The sequence below is a fragment of the Dama dama genome, chromosome 6 (genome assembly GCF_033118175.1).
Source record: "Dama dama isolate Ldn47 chromosome 6, ASM3311817v1, whole genome shotgun sequence".
Taxonomy (NCBI): Eukaryota; Metazoa; Chordata; class Mammalia; order Artiodactyla; family Cervidae; genus Dama; species Dama dama.
The window spans coordinates 5,903,087-5,923,675 of NC_083686.1; positions in this window are offsets into that span (position 1 = coordinate 5,903,087).

Sequence of the window (20,589 nt, forward strand, 5' to 3'; positions counted from 1 at the left end):
CTAGATAGCATCACTGACTCAGTGTGATGAGTTTGAGCAAACTCTGGGAGATGGTGCAGTGCAGAGGAGCCTGGTGTGCTACAGTCCATGGGGCCGCAAAGAGTCAGACACCGTTGGCGACTGAACAATAAATTTATTCTAAGAAAATATGATTTCGCTTTCATCCATTAAAGCTATTGTTTAGGAATTCCCTAGCTCTCCAGGGGTTATGACTTCGCCTTCCACTATAGCGGTACAGGTTCAATTCCTGGTGGGGGGATCTAAGATCCCACCTGATGCAAAATGCAACCAAAATTTTTTTATATTTTTAATTAAAAATACATACATTGTTTAGACCATGTTGTGTGTTGAATTTTGTCCCAAACAAAGATACATTTGAGTGCTAACTGAGGACAGCAGTGAACGTGACCTTATTTGGAAGTCAGACCAGATGAAATCCAGTTAAGATGAGGGTCTACTGGGTTACGGTGAGCCATAATCCAATGACTGGCCATGAGAATAGATGGAGACAGGGAAACTAGCCATACAGGAAAGAAGGCCACGTAAAGATAGAGGCAGGGGCAGAGTTATGCTGCCATTAGCCAAGGGATGCCAAGGATAGCTAGAACCTACCAGAAGCTAGAAACATTCTTCCCTAGAGACCTCAGAGGGAGCACAGTACTGGTGACACGTTGATTCCAGACTCCTGCCCTCCAGAATTGCGAGAGGACACGTTTATGTTAAGTCACCAAGTTTGTGGTGATTTTTTATAATTTCTATTGTTGTTCAGCAGTTAAGTCATGTCCAACTTTTTGTGACCCTATGGACTGCAGCATGCCAGGCTCCTCTGTCCTCCACTATCTCCTGGGAGTTCACTCAAGCTCATGTTCATCGAGGTGGTGATGCCATCCTCTGTGGTCCCCTTCTCCTGCCTTCAAGCTTTCCTAGCATCAGGGTCTTTTCCAGTGAGTCATCTCTTTCAATCATGTGGCCAAAGTATTGGAGTTTCAGCTTCAACATTATTCTTCCACTGAATATTCAGAATTGATTTCTTTTAAGATGGACTGGTTGGATCTCCTTGCTGTCCAAGGGACTCTCAAGAGTCTTCTCCAACACCACAGTTCAAAAGCATCAATTCTTTGGCACTCAGCTTTCTTTATGGTCCAGCTCTCACATCCATACAGGGCTACTGGAAAAACCACACCTTTGACTATACAGACTTTGTTGGCAAAGTGATGTCTCTGCTTTTCGATACACTCTCTAGGTTTGTCTTTGTTATAATAATAACCCTAGGAAATTAACACAAACCCCAACCCCTAGGATTCGACAATGAAAAAAAGACAAGCTTGCCCGTCATTGTGTGGGAACAAGACAGCATGGCTGAGCCTCCTGAATAAGTTGAAGTAAAACCTGCCTTGTAAAACCCCGTCTGAGGTGAGTGGGCGGGGGGGGGGGGGGGGGGGGTGTGCTTCAGCTCCCTGCCCTCCCATATCTGCATCTTGTTTCACATCCATCTCTCCTGATTTCCACCCAGAGCATTTTAGCTCTTCAGATTCCCTCTAACCTCCCAGACTTTCCATGGCACAGGGCACAATCTTCACCCTCCTGCTCATCAACTCCACTTTCCTGAGGGTGTTGGGGAAGTCGCCTTGAACACATTGGCCTGTTTGCAAATCAGGGACAGGAATATGAACCCTACACAGTTTTGGAGAGTTTTCCATGAGGTGATTTGTGTTAAAAAATCTTGGCATCTAATAGTTCTTTGATAAAATTTAATGTCTCTCATTTCCCTTCCCAAGAGACATACATACTGTGAGTCAAAGATGGTGAGAAGGTAAGTCTAGAGAAGCCAGGCAGAGAAGAGAAGATGAGGAACCCCTGAGCACAGAGGAGGACCCCTCCAAGGGCCAGGCATTCCGTAAAGCCTTTATAAAGTGAAAGTGAAGTCGCCCAGTCGTGTCCGAGTCTTTGCAACCCCATGGTCTGTAGCCCGCCAGGCTCCTCCATCCTTGGGATTTTCCAGGCAAGAATACTGGAGTGGGTTTCCATTTCCTTCTCCAGGGGATCATCCCAACCCAGGGTTCGAACCCAGGTCCCTGCATTGCAGGCAGACACTTTAGAATCAAAGCCAGGGAAGCCAATAAGAGCCAGTGAATCTTTACCTACAGTCCATGAAGCACATACTGCTGTCTCCCCAGTTTTCTGGAAAGAACCAAAGTTTAGAACAGGGCTTATCGACCCAGCCCTATTTGGGAACAGATAATTCTTTACAGAGCAGGGCTGTCCTGTGTGTTGTAGGATGTTCAGCAGACCCCTAGTCTCCTCCCACCAGATGTCAGTAATACCCCTTCCCCCAACTGGGGCAACCAAAAAGGTCCCAGACATTACCAGATGTCTCCCAGGGGGCAAGACTATGTTGCTTGAGAACCACTGGTTTAGAGAGATTCAGTTACTGCTCCAACATCACAAAGCCTGTACCACCAAGGGTTTCAAAACCCAAGTGGGTTTTATTAATGAAGAATAACAGAGAAGGGGAGAGGTGAGTGTTTATGCCACGACACGGACAGCTGGCTTTTTCCCTATTCCAGTGTCATCCCAGTAACACTGACTTTTGATGAAAGCAGAAAGGGATGCTCTTTATACTTAAAACACATCCCAGGACACAATGAGACAAGGTCAGAGGGCTTGAATTAGGAAGCTTTCTCACAAGGGTTGAGTTAGGTGATGAAGATACACTATACCCTCCTTCTGCAGCTACAATAAAAACATCCACACCCAGCCTTCCTTGCAGCCATGTGACACGGATCTGGCCAATGGCTGTAAAGTACAAGATATACAAGCATCTTCTGGGACACGTGCTCCAAAGAACCGCATATGCTCCCTTTTTAATCACTCCTTCATTAAGGAGGAGCTTGCCAGCTGGGTATATAGTGAGCCATCAGAGACAGCGTCTTAGACACGGCAGAGCTCTGAGACAGAAGCACCTACCTGGGCCCTGACAGCCTTGCAGAGCAGAGATATCTGGCCACCTTGGGCTTTACCCAAGAGGGAGCTAAGCTTCCATGTTTCTTTCAGGCACTTTCTCTTTGGGTCTCTGCCATAGACAGCTGAGACAATAGCTATATCTCTCTGTACAAGGTATAAACACCTTCAGAATGATACATTAGACCTTCTGACATTAGCATTTAATAGGGCTCATACCTTAACCCAAGCAATTATTCAGCAGCTGAAGCCCGACCACTGATCCAAAGGGGTGCAGGCAGAGTTGGCAGAGCAGTGGTGTGGAGTAGGTGAAGACATAGGCTTTGACCCTCAGTTGGCCACGTTCAAATTTCTGCCTTCTGTTCAAAGCTGTGTGACTTCAGGGCAGTAATTTATGATCTGTTCGTGCTTCAGTTTCTGTTGTTACAAAATGGGGAATAAAATTGTACCTCTTTCAGGAACTGTTTTCCTGTGGACTATATAAGTTAGTACATATAAAGCACTTGGAGAAGGAAATGGCAACCCGCATTTTGTATTCTTGCCTGGAAAATCCCATGGACAGAGAAACCTGTCAAGGCTACAGTCCTTGGGGTCACAAAGAGTCAGACACGACTGTGTGGCTAACCAATACACAATATGAAGCACTACAGCAGTTCACAGCATATGTGAAACCAGTCAACAAATATTACCCCCCATTACTTCTTATATATTGCAATTTAGCTCTCATTCTCCCTACATGTGTGTATACACACACACACACACACACACACACACTGACCTCCCCCTTTGTTTATCTCTCCAACATATTTATTTGATCTACTCTGTATTTGGTATTTATCAGACTGATTTGTGTAAATCTTATTCATAGCTAATTAGGTTTCCCTTCTGAAATGTTCTCCCTTGAGCTAATAATGGCCTTGCATATAATCTGCTTAATGTTCCACCAACTCATCACAAATTCCTTTCCAAACACTATGGGAGTCTCAACACACCCCTCAGCTGTTCCTCTCTTGGAAACTCTCTTCCGCAGCTTTCTACCGCTCTCTGTATGTGGTTTCTTCTGAGTCTGCTGCCAGACGGTCCTCCCCAGACATCTCTTCTCATCATCTGGGGACCCCTTCCCTGCTCTGCTGGGTGGGGTTCACTCTTTCCAGGGTCCCCCTCTCCCAGCCTCTACTCCTATGCCTTTTTTGTTGTGAATCACATCCTTCTCAGAAAGGGACTATGAAGAAGGGGGGTTGAGATTTTAAATGGCTACAAATGTCTTTATTCTAGCACCACGTGTGAATAATCCTGGGTTGGATATAGAACCCTGGAATGCAAGGAACTTCTCCTCTGAGTCTAAAGTTGCTCCTCAGTCACCTGGATCCCAGTACTGCTACCGAGAGGTGTGGTATCATTCTCATTCCTAACATTTTGCAGGTGCACTAGTTTCTCTCTTTGGAAGACTGCTAATCCTTTTTTTTTTTCAGTGTCCTGAAATTTTCTTCTAATATGCCTTATCAAGGTCTTTTTTTAAAGTCTTAATATTGTCTTTAAAATCTGGGGAATTTTCTTATGTTATTTTCATAGTTTCCGTCCCTCATTCTCCTGGTTTGTCTACTTTCTTTCTCCTTTATCTACTTTCTGTGGGATGCTTCAACTTTACCTTCCAGCTATTTTACTGACTTTTTAATCTTTCTAATAGAAGTATATATGTATTTTTTAATTTTTAAGAGTTGTTTTTTCAATTCTTCTGAATATTTCTTTACAGTCCTTTCATGGGTATAATATCTCGCCTTACCTTCCTAAGGAATTATTGTTAATTCTTATTGTAAATTTTCTTCTTTTTACCGCATTGTTTCTCTTTCCTCTGGGTTTCTTTCTGTTAATGGTTTGTTGAGGTGCCTGTTTTTCATACTAGATGTTTTTTGCAAACATCAGATGATCTTCAGTTGTCTGTTCATATTTGGAATGAGATTTTTAAAAGCTGCCCGGGACTCCTGTGTATGGGCAAGATTTACCAAGTAATGGACTTCACCATAAAATGACAAGACTTGGGCCCAGCTATGATGAGGGACCTCTCCCCCAGACTGTCAGAATCTGCAGATATTTTACCTTGGGCTTGACTATTTCCACTCAGAGAATCCTCCAAGCTCCCATCAAGGGCTGAAAGTTGGCCTGTGAGCATTCATAGCACAGTTGGAGGTTGAGAATTTCACAGTTGAATTTGCAGATTCCCACTCAATCTACATTTATTATTATTATTATTATTAAGCTCCTATGTTTCTTTATCTTTTGTCTCAGGTCCCAGAGTCTAGAGTCCATTTGGTTTAACCTCTGCTCAGAGCCAACCTCCAGTTTTCTACCAGATGGGGCAGGATAGTTCCTACTTAGAGAAGAGACCTGGGCCCCTCCTGCTTCCATGAAGACTTTCAACCATCCGTCCTGCTCTCAGCTCCTTGTATCCCCCGCCTTCAATTCTGCCTGATACTGTGAATCCCTCTGCAGGGCTTTGTAACATACAACTGTTTTCTTCTTATGTTCAGGACTTCCCTGGTAGCTCAGCTGGTAAAGAATCCGCCTGCAATGCAGGAGACCCCAGTTCAATTCCTGGGTTGGAAAGATCCCCTGGAGAAGAGATAGGCCACCCACTCCAGTATTCTTGGGCTTCCCTTGTGGCTCAGCTGGTAAAGAATCCACCTGCAATGTGGGAGACCTGGGTTAGATCCCTGGGTGGGGAAGATCCCCTGCAGGAGAAAATGGCAACCCACTCCAGTGTTCTTGCCTGGAGAATCCCACGGACAGAGGAGCCTGGTGGGCTACAGTCCTTGGGGTCTCACAGAGTTGGACATGACTGAGCAACTGAACATACATCCTGAAATCAACCACATACTGAAAACAAATGCTGTGAAGGGCAGATCAAGGACTTGATCAAGGACAGATCAAGCTAGTTTCGTTTTACTTTCTAATGAAGCTGAGATGCCATTTAGGAATGTAGGTACTATTGTAGGTACTATAGGAATGTAGCTCTGTAGGTAATGCAGAGCTATTACAGGGTTTCCCGTCCAGAGGAGCCTAGAAAGGCAGAAGCCTAAGTAGCAGGGAAGCACAGGGTGAGGTGGGCAGCACAGCAAGATGATGGACTTGGGAGCCAGAGAGATGTAGATGAGTGACAATATGTTCCACTTCTGCCTCCTGGGTCTCAGTTTCCTCATCTGTGCAATGGGAACACTGACACTGCGCAGGACTGTTTTCAGACAAAAGAGAATGTCACAAATGACTTCTTGCTCACATTTCACTTGTAAACCTGAACGATGGCTTTAGCTCCTTCCCTTTCGCTCCAAAAAAGATGCTTAGATTTGCCACAGAAAGAAAAAAACAAAAGTCAGAAGCCCCATTTATCTTTTACATTAGAGTTCATAAAATAACTATCATTGATTCAGGGACTTTTATTTTCAATTTTTTAAAAACCCAAAGTAGTTAATTACCTTAAAGGTCTTGTGTTTCCTGTCCCCTCTTTTGCTAAGAATGTCTCTCCTACTCTCTACCTATAAACTCATGCCCCTGGGTTGAAATGATTTCAGGTTATCATGTATCGATGAGTTTATTATGTGGCTACTCCAGTTTGTTTTTTGTTTGGTATAGTTTTGATATATTTTATTATTGTTGTTTAGACCAAATCATGTCTGAATCTTTTGCAGTACCTTGGACTGTAACCCACCAGATTCCTCTGTCCATGGGATTTTTTAGGCAAGAATACTGGAGTGGGTTGCCATTTCCTTCTCCAGGGGATCTTCCCAATCCAGGGATGGAACCCAATTCTCTTCACATCTGCTGCATTGGCAGGTGAGTTCTTTACCACTGAGCCTCCAGGGAAGCCCTTTGATATATGCAGTGAATGAATTAACAAGGCACAAGACAATGGCAAGCTGGTGTTTCCTCTCAATCACTCAGAAAACTCCAAGGTTGATGAGCCAAGAGTGTTGGTAAAAGTTAGGATATATATAGCTGAAATCAGATGTGGCCTTAAAACCTCCTATTAAATTTCAAGTGAATTATTTTTAAAGTAAACTGTAAGTCTACGATAGCAGAGAAGAGAGTATTTTATCAGAAAGCTTCTGATAAACACCCAGATCACTCACGCACATCAAGGAAACACTGAAATAAACCTAGCCAGATTAGACACTAACACAGCCATAAAGAAAGCAGTGTATTTCCAAGACTGGCCACATACCATGGGCATCCGGGGGTTAACAGAGCCGGATGTGAAGGAAGCTATTAAGAAAGACAATTTATATGAGCAGTAAAAGACACCGAATAACTCCTGGCATGTGATGTGATAGATGAGCTTGTTGGACGATTTATATGACTAATCCTGAGCAGAGGTATAAGATTCAATGGCTTCACCCGCTACAGTCTACTCCATGGTAGATTTTTGCAAAATTGAGATTATATGTGTGTGCATTTCATATACATACTAATTTCTATGGTAGTGTACCTTGTATAGTGGCTTCTTTTAGTCAGAATTAACAACGTTTGGGAGTCTTTTTCACATTAAAGCCTTAAATAGAGTGAGTGAGATGTGCTGTGCTGTTGCTTTGTCTCTTAGTGGTGTCTGACACTTTGCGACCTCACGGACTGTAGTCCTCCAGGACTGTCCATTAGAATACTGAACTGGGTTGCCATGCCCTCCCCCAGGGGATCTTCCCAACCCACGGACTGAGCCTGTATCTTCTGCATCTCATGCATTGCCGGGTAGGCTCTTTACCACTGAGCCACCTGGGAAGCCCCAGAGTAAGCGATCTTTCCAAATACCCTGCATCCTCTTGCTGGACAAAACTCCTGGAAAGAGGTTTGTTTTATTTAATTAATTTTTTAATTGAAATATAGCTGATTTACAGCATTGTGTTAGTGTACAACAGTGATTCAGTTATACAAATACAGACATACATGTGTATATACATATATTCCTTCTCAGATTCTTTTCCCATTTAGCTTATTACAAAATATTGAGTGGTTCCCTGTACTATATACTGGGTGCTTGCTGTTTAGCTATTGTATATAAGTAGTGTGTATATCTGAATCCCAGACTTCTAATTTATCACCCCCCCACACCTTTTCCTGTGTGTGTGTGTGTGTGTATGCGCATGTGCACTAAATCACTTCTGTCATATCCGACTTTTTGTAACTCTGTGGACTATATAGCCCCCCAGGCTCCTCTGTCGCTGGGATTCTTCAGGCAAGAGTACTGGGTTGGCAAGTCCTTCTCCAGGGGATCTTCCCCACTCAGGCCCTTGAAATCTTAATGAGATTGGAACTTTTGTTTTATAATCTATAAAAATCTCAATGCTTTCAGCCAATATTTCAAACAACTGGGAGACCAGTTCCATTCCTGCGGTCTTCTCTGCCTTGAAAACCTTGCTTCTGCGTCTTCGTTCAGAGGAGAAAAGAAAATTCTTGCTCCACCGCAGCAACACCAACCCCAACAGGGAGCTCACACAGAACCTCTGGACTGCTCCTGGACAGTACACGTGATTGAGTATTTGGGGGGAAACCAGGGGAGATGGAGAACGGGTTTGCATCATGGAAAAACCAAGAATTTCAAACTGAACATTAGGACAGTTTTCTTCTGAAAATCTCTCTTGGCCATCTCTGCACCCCAGAATTGTCGCCGCTCACCCACCGCAGCCTCGGCGCTCACTAGCTGCTCCCTTGTCTCCTCCCCTCTCACCAGCCTCCTGCCCACCTTGAGATGCTCACTCTGGGGTGTGACAAGCCTGTCCTCCCCATCCCTGGCTTCCAAAAGCAACTCCAGGCCAGGTTGACACATCCAGACCCAGCATAGCAGACACAATCCTGGCTTCCCTGGAGGGAGGTGCTCCACAAAATATTATATTCTCCCCAACCCAGTGAGAAGTCTGACCTGGTCAACTGACATTCAATCTCAGCAAAGCCAGTAAGCCACACAGAACAGCCCCATTTCACCCCAAAAGGCAGGCTGGCAGTTGTCCGCTCTGCCTCCTGGCTGGTCTGTTACCCAAGCTTTCTCATCCTGCCTTACTCCTCAGCCCCAGGGCACCAGTCTCTTTCACACACAGGGACCATCTTTCGCCCATGACCTCTGTAGACCCCATGACCCCAAGCCATTTGGTCCATCTCTGTGTCCCTTGCATTAATAAACATATGCCGCTTCAAAAATCGACTACGCTGAATTCTAATCATGTAGCTCTTAAAGAACTTTAAAGATGATCAGATTCACAGTCTATTCCAGTGTTTCTTAAAATTATTTTTCCTTCTTTTTCCTCCCCTCCAGGACTTGCCCACTCCACTTTACCTGCACGTGCTCTCTGAGTCGCTCAGTTGTGTCTGACTCTTTGTGACCCCATGAACTGTAGCCCACCAGAGGAGTAGGTTGCCATTGACTTCTCCAGGGGATCTTCCTGACCCGAGGATTGAACCTGAGTCTCCTGCATTGGTAGGTGGATTCTTTATCACTGACGCCACCTGGGAAGTCCTGTATCTGTGTTTAAAACCTTCAAGGTCAGATCTCTGTTCAATCACCCTCAAAGTCCACGGATCCAGAGCCCTTTTCTTTACTTTACTTCCCTCCCCACTCTAGATTTCTTTGTTTCTAGGCATTTTTCCATGTTTGCCCTCCCAAATCCTAACAACTCAGAAGGCAGCAAGAACTCTTCCAAAAAGGTGCAGTGGGGAGGAAAAGGATGGTTGCACAACTCCATGGTCATGAGATAGTGGAAGACAGAGGAGCCTGGCATGCTACAGTCCATGGGTCACAGAGTCAGACACGACTTAGTGATGGAACAACAGCAACTTTACTTCTTAGTCTCAGAGACTTGCCTCTTCTCTTTGCCCAGCATCAATGCTCTATGCCCTTCACAGAATCTGTTAAGCTAAGGTTCAACTCATTAACATAATAGCACTTGCCTTTCATTTCCTGAGTTTAGAGAATAATGGTCATTTTGAAATATAATACCCTATCTTGTGCAAAAGGAAGGAGGTAGGCAACTGAGGAAGAAGTAACTGCTTTGTTTCTACGCTTTTCCACTGGTGATGATCGTCACATTTGGCAGAAGATAGGGACCTGTCGTAGGTGCTCTAATCCTTGGACAAGGACTTCCTAATAACTACCAATTGCTCTGCTGAGTGTGTCCTGCTCCAGAAGTAAAGAGCATGCTGTGGAAGCTTGGCAATGGAATGATAAAGCCTTCCTAGCGTGGTGAAGGGATGAAAGGGAGACCAAGAGGACATTTTAGACAAAGGTATTGCTGAGCTGGTTCTTGAAGGATGAAATTACCAGGTAATCAAACCTAGGATCAAGCCACTGCATAGGAAGGCAATGTGGGAGAGGAAGGTATATAGGGTGGTTTGCAGGTTCCCTGGGTACCACCTAGGCCTGTGGTTGGCGTTTGTGGGCTTAGAATGGTCCTGGACGTTTGTCTGTTCCCATGAACAGAGCCCTTGGGGAAGGCAGCTCAGGCGTCAGCCTCATCTGGCCCCTTCTCTCTGCCTATCTTTAGCAAACACGCGCCTATTTGATGAAAATAAGGAGAACTTGGATGGGCACGTGTGTCACCCGAATGTGGCCCATCAACTTGCTTTAGTGAATCATATTTGAATCAGTAGGGCTGATTTTAGACCTGGAAGGGGAACTGGCATGCATCTAGCCCATCTCTCTGTCCTAATCTGGCTTTGAAGATGGGTAGAACTTGCTCGAAACTCTCACCTACCTCCTCCAGCCATGAGACCAAGTTACGTCCTTGCCTCCCTGAGCTTCACTTTCATCTGCACAAGAAGAACAGTAACACACGATCCACAGAGTACCATCAAGATTCAATAAAATAATGGGTGTCAACAGCAAAGCCCAGTGTCCTGCCCAAAAATAGACGCCCACGAGAAATGGCACAGATAACCATGATGCTACAGTCTTTTAAAGGTAAGACAACCGAGTCAGTCCCCAGTGGGCTCCCCATGGGGAGATGGTAAAGAATCCATGGCTGCCATGGGGTAAAGCTCCCCATGGCTCAGATGGTAAAGAATCTGCCTGCCAAGCAGGAGACATGGGTTCAGTCCCTGGATTGGGACGCTCCCCTGGAGAAGGAAATGGCAACCCACACCAGTCTTCTTGCCTGGGAAATCCCAGGGACAGAGGAGCCTGGCGGGCTACAGTCCATGGGGTCTCAAAGGGTTGAATACAACTGAGCAGCAACTGAGTCCCCATGAGATACTTCATCTGCCTTCCAATGAATACCCATTTTGTCCATTCTTCCTAGAAGTGATTTTTTTTTTTTTTTTAGGATGTATTCTTTAAAGGAAGAGGTGACCCAGTGGAAGTCAGCTCTCCATAATCAGATCCTTCTTCGATGTGGTTCTCTACTCCATCTGGCAGAAGCAAGGTAGTCTTGGAGTCCCAGACTTTTCCCCCAACTCTGGAACTGGGATGGTATCAAGGAAATCAAGAGGAAAGCTGCAACGTCCCAGGATTTTTATTACAGTCTAAAAAGACATCCTGATTTGCCTGCGAAATCTCTACTGTTGCTTGCAGATAAGGACAAGGGTAAAGTTAGACCCAAGTCCTGGTGAAACTCCACCGAGAAACACAATCCTCTTCTCCTAGAGTTTCTCACACAGAAAAGCCCTGTGCGCCCCCAAGGTGTGGGAAAGGGGGAAAGAAACCGATGTTGTAACGGGATCTTGGAGGGAATTGAACCTGATCCTGTGTCTTTCAGCATCTCTCCAGGTCCACCAAGAGTTCTCACAACCTTTCAACCCCAGGCTGGGCTGTATTTTATTAAATGAAAATGTATCCATCTCAGCATCACCCCCACTCCTACCCAAGGCTGTACACAGCTGTGTGTCATGTGACAGAGGGAGCCCCTTCTTCAGCCTTCTTTCCAGGGAGACCCAGAAATCCTTGTTAGCTGTGTTTTATTGGGTTATTTGCATCCTGCCTCGTTTCACAGGGGGTTTAAGGCAGGTTTCAGCCAAAATTGAAGAGTTAATCACTCAGTCATGTCCAATTCTTTGCGACCCCATAGAATAGACTGTGGCCCACCAGGCTCCTCTGTCCATGAAACTCTCCAGGCAAGAATACTGGAGTGGGTTGCCATTTCCTCCTCCAGGGGATCTTCCAAGACCCAGGGATTGAACCCGGGTGTCCTGCATAATAGGCAGCTTTGTTACCCTCTGAACCACTAGGAAAACCGAAATAAAGACAATGAATGAGTCAACAAGCCAAAGTACACCCTACCACAACCAAAATAAGAATTGAAAATTGAGGCCAGGGAACTTCCCTGATGGTCCAGTGGCTAAGAATCCACCTTGCAGTGCAGGGGTCTAGGGTTTGATCCCTGGTCGGGGAACTAAGATCTCACCTGTGGGCAATCAAGCCTGCCCACTGCAGCAAGGGAAGCCTGTGTGATGCAGCTAGAGAAAGCCCACGTGATGCAAGGAAGACCCAGCTCAGCTCAAAACAAAGAAGAAAGAGGACCGAGGCCAGCAAAACTGTAAATGAGAGCTCAGGATGAGGGGCGGAGGGGTGCTCACAGGACAGCCGCAACACCGCAGTCGCCCAGAAGCACCTTCAGAAGTCAGGGTGCGTGGTCGCCCCTTCCAGGGAGCGCCCCCTTTTCTCTCCCACCCTGCCTGCTGCTTTCCTTCACCTTTGGGAGGTGGCGGCAGGCCACGTGGTGTGGGCAGGGGCTGTGGGTGCCCTGCTCTCTTATACCTCGCTGTGTGGCTTTGGGTAAGTTGCTTCCCCTCTCTGGACTTCAGCCTCCTCATCTGTAAAATGGGAGAGAAGGGGAACGTTAGTAACCCTGTCCCTCTCCCGACAGACAGATCAGAGAGAGAACGAAAGGGCCTCGCCCTCCTCCTCCAGCCCTCACAGGAGGCCGGGGCAGCAGGCACCAGGATGCGGAATTCCAGGAGTCCCAGGACAGCAACAAGGGTGGGATGGCTGAGTTAAGAGCCCACTTGGGCTTCAGGCCCCGACTTTTTATTCTAAGAAGGAGGGTGTCCAACAGAAATAATGTGAAAGTGAAGTCGCTCAGTCGTGCCCGACTCTTTGTGACCCCACGGACTGTAGCCCACCAGGCTCCTCCATCCATGGAATTTTCTGGGCAAGAGTACTGGAGTGGGTTGCTATTTCCTTGTCCAGGGGTTTGTCATGATCCAGGGATCGAACCCAGTCTCTCGCATTGAGAGCAGATGCTTTACTATCTGAGCCACCAGGGAATCCCATTTCATAATGTGAACCACGTAGGAATTTTAACCTTTCTGGTAAACATTTAAAATGAGTAAGAAAAAAACAGTGAAATTAATTTTAATAGTGTTTACTTAACCCCATATATCCAAAATATTATTTCATCATGTGTGTTAGTCACTCAGTAGTGTCCGACTCTTTGGGACCCCATGGACTGCAGCCCACCAGGCTCCTCCGTCCATGGGATTTTCCAGGCAAGAAGACTGGAGTGGGCTGCCATTGCCCTCTCCACTCGGGGCTCTTGGTGTGCAGTGATTCTGAGCCAGAGTTGATTCCATTTAGACAAATTTAGAAAAGTGACATTTGCTAAATGCTAAGTTGCTTCAGTTGTGTCCGACTCTGCAACCCCATGGATGGTAGCCCACCAGGCTCCTCTGTCCCCGGGATTCTCCAGTCAAGAACACTGGCGTGGGTTGTCATTTCCTTCTCCAGGGGATCTTCCCAACCCAGGGCTCAAACTCACAGCTCTTATGCCTCCTGCATTGACAGGCTGGTTCAGTGCCACTAGCGCCACCTGGGAAGCCCCCACGTGTGATATTTGGTCCACCCCAAATTTTTTGAAGAAATTTACATCTGTGGAGAACTGGCAGGCCCAGGGTGGATGCAAGATTCTGCACTTAGGACAGTGTCCTAGCAATTCTGATGCCGCCGGGCCACACTCTGAGTCACAAGGCAGCCCAGTGCATCCCGTTGTATAAAGAACTTGTTACTTCATCTCTCTTTCTGATCCAGGCTCCACTACTGCACACCGTGACCCAGTCAGGCCTTTGGCCTTGAATGTGTCAGAGCGATTCTGCCCAGGGATGGGGTGGGAGAAGGTTGCTAAGTTTAGTAGACTTACTGCAGACCTCGGTGGGTCACAGCTAGAGGGGACATCCACAGGACGTGGCATTTGCCACCCGACTGGGTCCACCCAGTGGTTTTTCCATCATCTCTTTGCCCCAACTGCCCCAAGACTCCTGGGTCATGGCTGAGGTCTTCTCTGTCATTGTAGTTTAGTCGCTAAGCCGTGTCTGATCTTTTTGTGACCCCATGGTCTGCCAGGCTCCTCTGTCCATTGGAGTCTCCAGGCAAGAATACCGGAGTGGGTAGCCATTCCTTTCTCCAGGGGATCTTCCAGACCCAGGGACCGAACGTGGGTCTCCTGCATTGGTAGACAGATTCTTTACTACTGAGCCCCTGGGAAGCCTGATACATTCTCTAGCTTGTTGCGTATAAAGCAGAGAGATCCTTAGGGAAAGAGGAAAAGTGGAAGAAATGTGTGAGTGTGCGGAGCCTCTCAGTGACTGAGTTGACTCTGCAGAGCCCCCTAGGGGTTGTTGCTATTTGTGGTTCAGTCATGTCCAGCTCTGAGACCCCATGAACTGCAGCCCACCAGGCTTCCCTGTCCTCCACCATCTCCCAGAGTTTGTGCCAAACTCATGTCCATTGAGTCAGTGACGTGGAGACAGCTTAACAGCTACCCAGGATGGTGTCTCTGGCCTAAATACTCCCTCCCAAGGCCACATTATAGCCCCCATGAATTCTAGACATTTTACCTTCCTGGATCCTTTCCTCCATGAAAAATAACAATAGCAATAATAATACAAAATTTTATTTTATGATTGTATTCATATAAACATGAATATATTAATATAATAATTATAATAAATTGATATATTAAATACTTACTTCCACTGAAAAGTTAATTTTTTTTTCTTCTGATTTTACCAGAAATTAAAACATTATGCTGGACCCCTAAAATTTAAGGCTTTGTCCCGTCTGGTGCCTACAATGTCTGATGGTAAAACTGGCCCCACTTCAGACATAGACATCCATGTAATATTCCTAAAGACACATTTACAGGTGAGGGAGCAGAGCAGAGAGAGACTATTACCTGACTTGTCACACATTAAGTGATGGAGTTGTAGTCAAACCCAGACCACGTGGCCTAGCGCCCTAGTCATTACCACTGTACCACACCACCTCTCTCCTTCAAATGTTTGGGGACAGCTCTCATGTCCTCACCCCCGTTTCTCCAGCAAACTCTCCCAATTCTCTCAAATGCAGGACAGGACAGTGTAGTGGACACAGAACAGAAATAGGGACTAAACGTGGGGGGGTTGTTCTATTTTTGCCCCAAATCAGCTATTTTAATTTTCCTGCCTCACCAGCTCTCACTGGGTCTTGATTGCTCAATCTGACAAATTGGCACTGTGATGCTTGCCACAGTAACAATACTTGCAGGGTCATGGCAAGGACCATGGTTGATGAGGAATGCTGGCAAATCCATGTTAGCTGTTACCACCGCTAATCAGTGTTAGCTGAATTGAATGTCATGCTAGCTGGTTTGTAAGACATACTAGTAAGTGTACTAGTAGAAACTATCATTGAGCCACACATAACACTGTTCATATGACCAACATTCTCTCTTTAAATCTGCGCAACTGCCCAATCAGGTGTACACATCACCTTTATTCTCCAAGGTTAGGATGTGGAGGTCCCAAGAGGTTAAGGAAAGTTTATTCAAGGACACATAGGGGGACTTCCCTGGTGGTCCAGTGGTTAAGAATCCACTCTGCAATGCAAGAGACATGGGTTCAATCCCTGGTCAGGGAACTAAGATCCCACATGATGTGGAGCAAGTAAGCTAATATGCCACAACCAGAGAGTCTGTGTGGCTACAATGAAAGATCCCACATGACACAATGAAGATGGCACACGCTGTAATTAAGACCCAACACAGCCAAATAAATAAATAAAAAGACACAGGGTCAGCAGTCAAATTTTAAACACAAGCCTGTCCCCTCTGATCTCTTCACTAAACCCCACACTGTGTTAAGGCAGTATTTGTATTTTATAAAGTGAATTTCAGAACACTACTAATATCTAACTTCCACGTAGAGCATGAAATACACAACTCCATGTGCTTTCCATGAAATGAACTCACAGCAACCCAGGAGCAGAGTCCTACTATGATGCCCAAAGGAAGTGAAACACGGATATAGAGGACACTCCCTGCCTTATGTCAGGCTCCCAGCAAGAGACGGTGTGAGGGAGGGCTCAAGTGCAATTAGTTTCTGAAGGACTGTTTTTCAGATAGCCTGAACAGGGCAGGGAAAGTAGGGCAGGGCAGGAGAGGAAGGCCAGCAAGTGGGAAGAAATAGGGCAAAGTCTAGAGAGAGCTCCACACACACACACACCACCCGCCCCCCCCACCCAGTTTTGCACTTACACTCTGGGATGCAAGCCATAGCAGAATTGTGCCAACCCAAAACAACAGACCTGTGGTGTTGGAGAAGACTCTTGAGAGTCCCTTGGACTGCAAGGAGATCCAACCAGTCCATCCTAAAGGAGATCAGTCCTGGGTGTTCATTGGAAGGACTGATGCTGAAGCTGAAACTCCAATATTTTGGCCACCTGATACAAAGAGCTGACTCATTTGAAGAGACACTGATGCTGAGAAAGATTGAGGGAAGGAAGAGAAGGGGACAACAGAGGATGAGATGGTTAGATGGCATCATCAACTCAAGGGACATGAGTTTGGGTGGACTCCGGGAGTTGGTGATGGACAGGGAAGCCTGGCATGCGGTGGTTCATGGGGTCGCAAAGAGTTAGACAGACTGAGCAACTGAGCTGGACTGAAAACAAGAGACCCAGCCCTGTGCACTCCTGTGTTCCTTGGTCATGAGCTGAGGGTCAACCCAGGGGGTCTACGATGAAGGGACTCAAGGGAGCTAAGATAGAGCACTGACCTTGCCCTTGCACTTGGCCGAGACACAGCTCTGAGTACAGAGGTAGGATCTGAACCCAGCCAGCCTAGCTTCAACACCCATTATCTTAGTACCTATTACAATTCTCTTTAAAGAATAAGGAGGGACTCACAGATGTAGAGAAGAAAAACTTAAATACCAAGGGGGAAAGAGGGTACGATGAATTAGGAGATTGGGATTGACATAGATACCCTATTAATACTATGTATAAAATGATGACTAATGAGAACCTACTTTACGGCACAGGGAACTCTACTCAGCGCCCTGCGGTGACCTAAACAGGAAAGAAATCCAATACAGAGGGGATTCACGTAAATGTATCGCTGACTGTCTTTGCATACAGCAGAAACCAACGCAGCATTGTAAAGCAACCATCCTCCAATAAAAATGCTTAAATAAATAAAAGCACATAATAAATCTTTAAAAAGAAGAAGAAAGGTTACCAAAGTATATAAACAACAAGGTCCTATTGTATAGGGAACCATATTGAATATTCTATAGTAAACCATATAGGAAAAGAATATGAAAAAGAATGTATATATGTTTAGCTGAGTTACTTTGCTGAACAGCAGAAATTAACACAACATTATACATCAGATATCATGCTTGTGCTCACTCAGTTGTGTTTGACTCTCTTTTCAAACTCATGAACTATAGCCCACCAGCCTCCTCAGTCCATGGGGTTCTCCAGGCAAGAATACTGGAGTGGGTTGCCATGCCCTCCTCCTGGGGATCACCCCAACCTGGGGATTGAACCTTACTCTCCTTTGTCTCTTGTGTCTCCCGAGTTGGCAGGCAGATTCTTTACCGCTGAGCCACCAGAGAAACCCAAATAAACTGTACTTTAAGAAAATAATTTTTAAAAAATGATAGAGATTTAAAAAGAAGTAACACCAACAACTCTTTACCACGGGCTGTCCTGTCTCAATGTTCCATTGCTTGGCCTGGTATTCTGAGCTCATTAAATTAAAAAAAAAAAAAGATTGCATTAATTGAATCTCACAAAACTAAAGGGCTATGAAGGGGAAAAATAGACTTCTAATTTATTTATGCAGATTATATGTTTCGACATCTGCCAGCATAGAGCCAGCAGACGTTAAGTGTTTATTCAAACGGGCACACATTTTAGAGTTGTTACAATACCTGTGACTTAAAAGATGAACATAATTATCCTATTTTTACAAACTCTAATGTGATCTCAATTGGTGTCAGTAAGTTTTGATTGAATTTACTGCTGATTAGAGCTGATCGTCTCTTTGAACAACAAGAAATTATGTCTCATTCAGTTCGTTAGCAAGACTGGCGCTCAGCTTATGAGCTATAGCACCAGTGGTAATTATCAAGGATAATTGATTTCTAATGTGGACATATTAATTACATAGCTATAGGAAAATTAAAATATTTCATACTGCCAATTATTATTATGAAAAATAAACAAACCATAGACCATGGACAAGAAAGTTTAGTTCACTCTGCCAACTCACCTCCCCTTTTTTACCCTGGGAAACTACATCCCAGTAATGTAGTTAAGGCACAGATACACCACAGAGAGAGGTATGTCCTAACAGACTGGCTTGGAGGCTTGAACTCCAAGGGAATCTGAAGATGACCCTTTGCAGAATAAGAGCAGGAAGATGAACATGGGAAGAGACAATTAAAGTCTGCCGCATCATCTGGAAACAAAAGAACATGCTGGAGATGGCACAGGAGAACTCATTCAGCCGTGCATTCATCCAACAAACATTGAGTGTCTACCGTGTGCTGGACACTGGGGTTAACGTTCCAATGCACGACTGCTCTCAAGAGCCTACAGCTTAGGGGACTTCCCTGGCAGTCCAGTAGTTAGAGCTTCACCTTCCAACGCAGGGGTTGGAGGTTTGATCCCCAACTGGGGAGTTAACATCCCACCTGCATTGGGACCAGAAAATAGAAACATAAAACAGAAACAATACTGTAACAAAGTTCTTGATGATCTACATCAAGAACATATAGCTTAATGGGAAAGTTAGGCATTACCTATAAAAAAAAAAAAATCTAAAAACCTACATAAATCTAAGTACTATGACAGTAAAAGGCCACTATGAGAGGGACAAAGAGTGGCACATAGTTGAGATTGGAGATAGAGATCATGGAAGAATGCTTGAAGGAAGTGGCATTTACCGTGACACCTGATGTCATAGAGAGGTGAAGATGGGAGAAGTGTGAATGATGATGGAAAAGAGTTGGGTGCATTGGAGAAAATAAAAAATGTTCTGAAATGAAAGAAGGCATCCCATAGTGTGTTGTGAAATAGTCTGGGCTAGCCTATACAGAGCAGGGACATCCAACAGAACTTTCTGAGATGAAGGCAACCTTCTGTCTCCGCATTAACAGTACAGATGTGGCTATTCAGCAACTGGAATGAGGCCAGTGCCACTGAAAAACTCAGTTTATAATTTTCATTAATTTCATTAAATGAGGCCACCATACTGAAAAAATTGAGAGCCTTATAGGCTCTGATGAGGACAGCAAATTTTGTTCAAAGAGCCATGGGATCTGTTGAAGAATTGGTTGTTTTTGTTGTTCACTCGCTAAGTTATATCTGACTCTTTGCAACTCCAGGGACTGCAGCATGCTAAGATTCCCTGTCCTTCACAATCTCCCAGAGTTTGCTCAAACTCATGTCCATTGAGTCAGTGATGCCATCCAACCATCTCATCCTCTGTAGTCGCCTTCTCCTCCTGCCCCCAATCCTTCCCAGCATCAGGATCTTTTCCAATGAGTCAGTTCGCATCAGGTGCCAAAGTATTGGAGCTTTAGCTTCAGCATCAGACCTTTCAATGAATATTCGGGGTTGATTTCCTTTAGGACTGCCTGGTTTGATCTCCTTACAGTCCAAGGGACTCTCTGGAGTCTTCTCCAGCACCCCAATTCAACAGCATCAATTCTTCAGACCTCAGCCTTCTTTATAGTCCAATCCTCACATCCAAACTTGCATGCCATGCATGCGTGCTTAGTTGCTCAGTCAAGTCTGACTCTTTGTGACCCCATGGACTGTAGTCCGCCAGGCTCCTCTGCCCATGGAGTTCTCCAGGCAAGAATACTGAAGTGAGTTGCCATGCCCTCCTCCAGGGGATCTTCCCAACCCAGGGATCGAAGCCAGGTCTCCTGCATTGCAGGCAGATTCTTTACAGTCTGAGCCACCAGGGAAGCCCATACATGACTACTGGAAAAACCATAGTTTTGACTTTACAGACATTTGCCTGAAAAGTGATATCTTTGCTTTTTAATGCACTGTCTATGTTTGTTATAGGTATTCTTCCAAGTAGCAAGTGTCTTTTAATTTCATAGCTGTAATCACCATCTGCAGTGATTTTAAAGCCCAAGAAAATAAAATCCACCACTGTTTCCACTTTGCCCCCATCTATTTTGCCAGGAAGTGATGTCTGTGGATGCCATGATCTTAGTTTTTTGAATGTTGAAGAAGAATTTTGAAGAACTTTGTACACTCCAGGATGCCATAGTTCCCTATGTTTTGGGTAGTTGCTCAGTACTTGGAGCCAGAAAATTCATTCACAAGGCACTCACTCTGGGAAAATAGAAACAGAATTTATCAGATGCCTCTGTCAACTG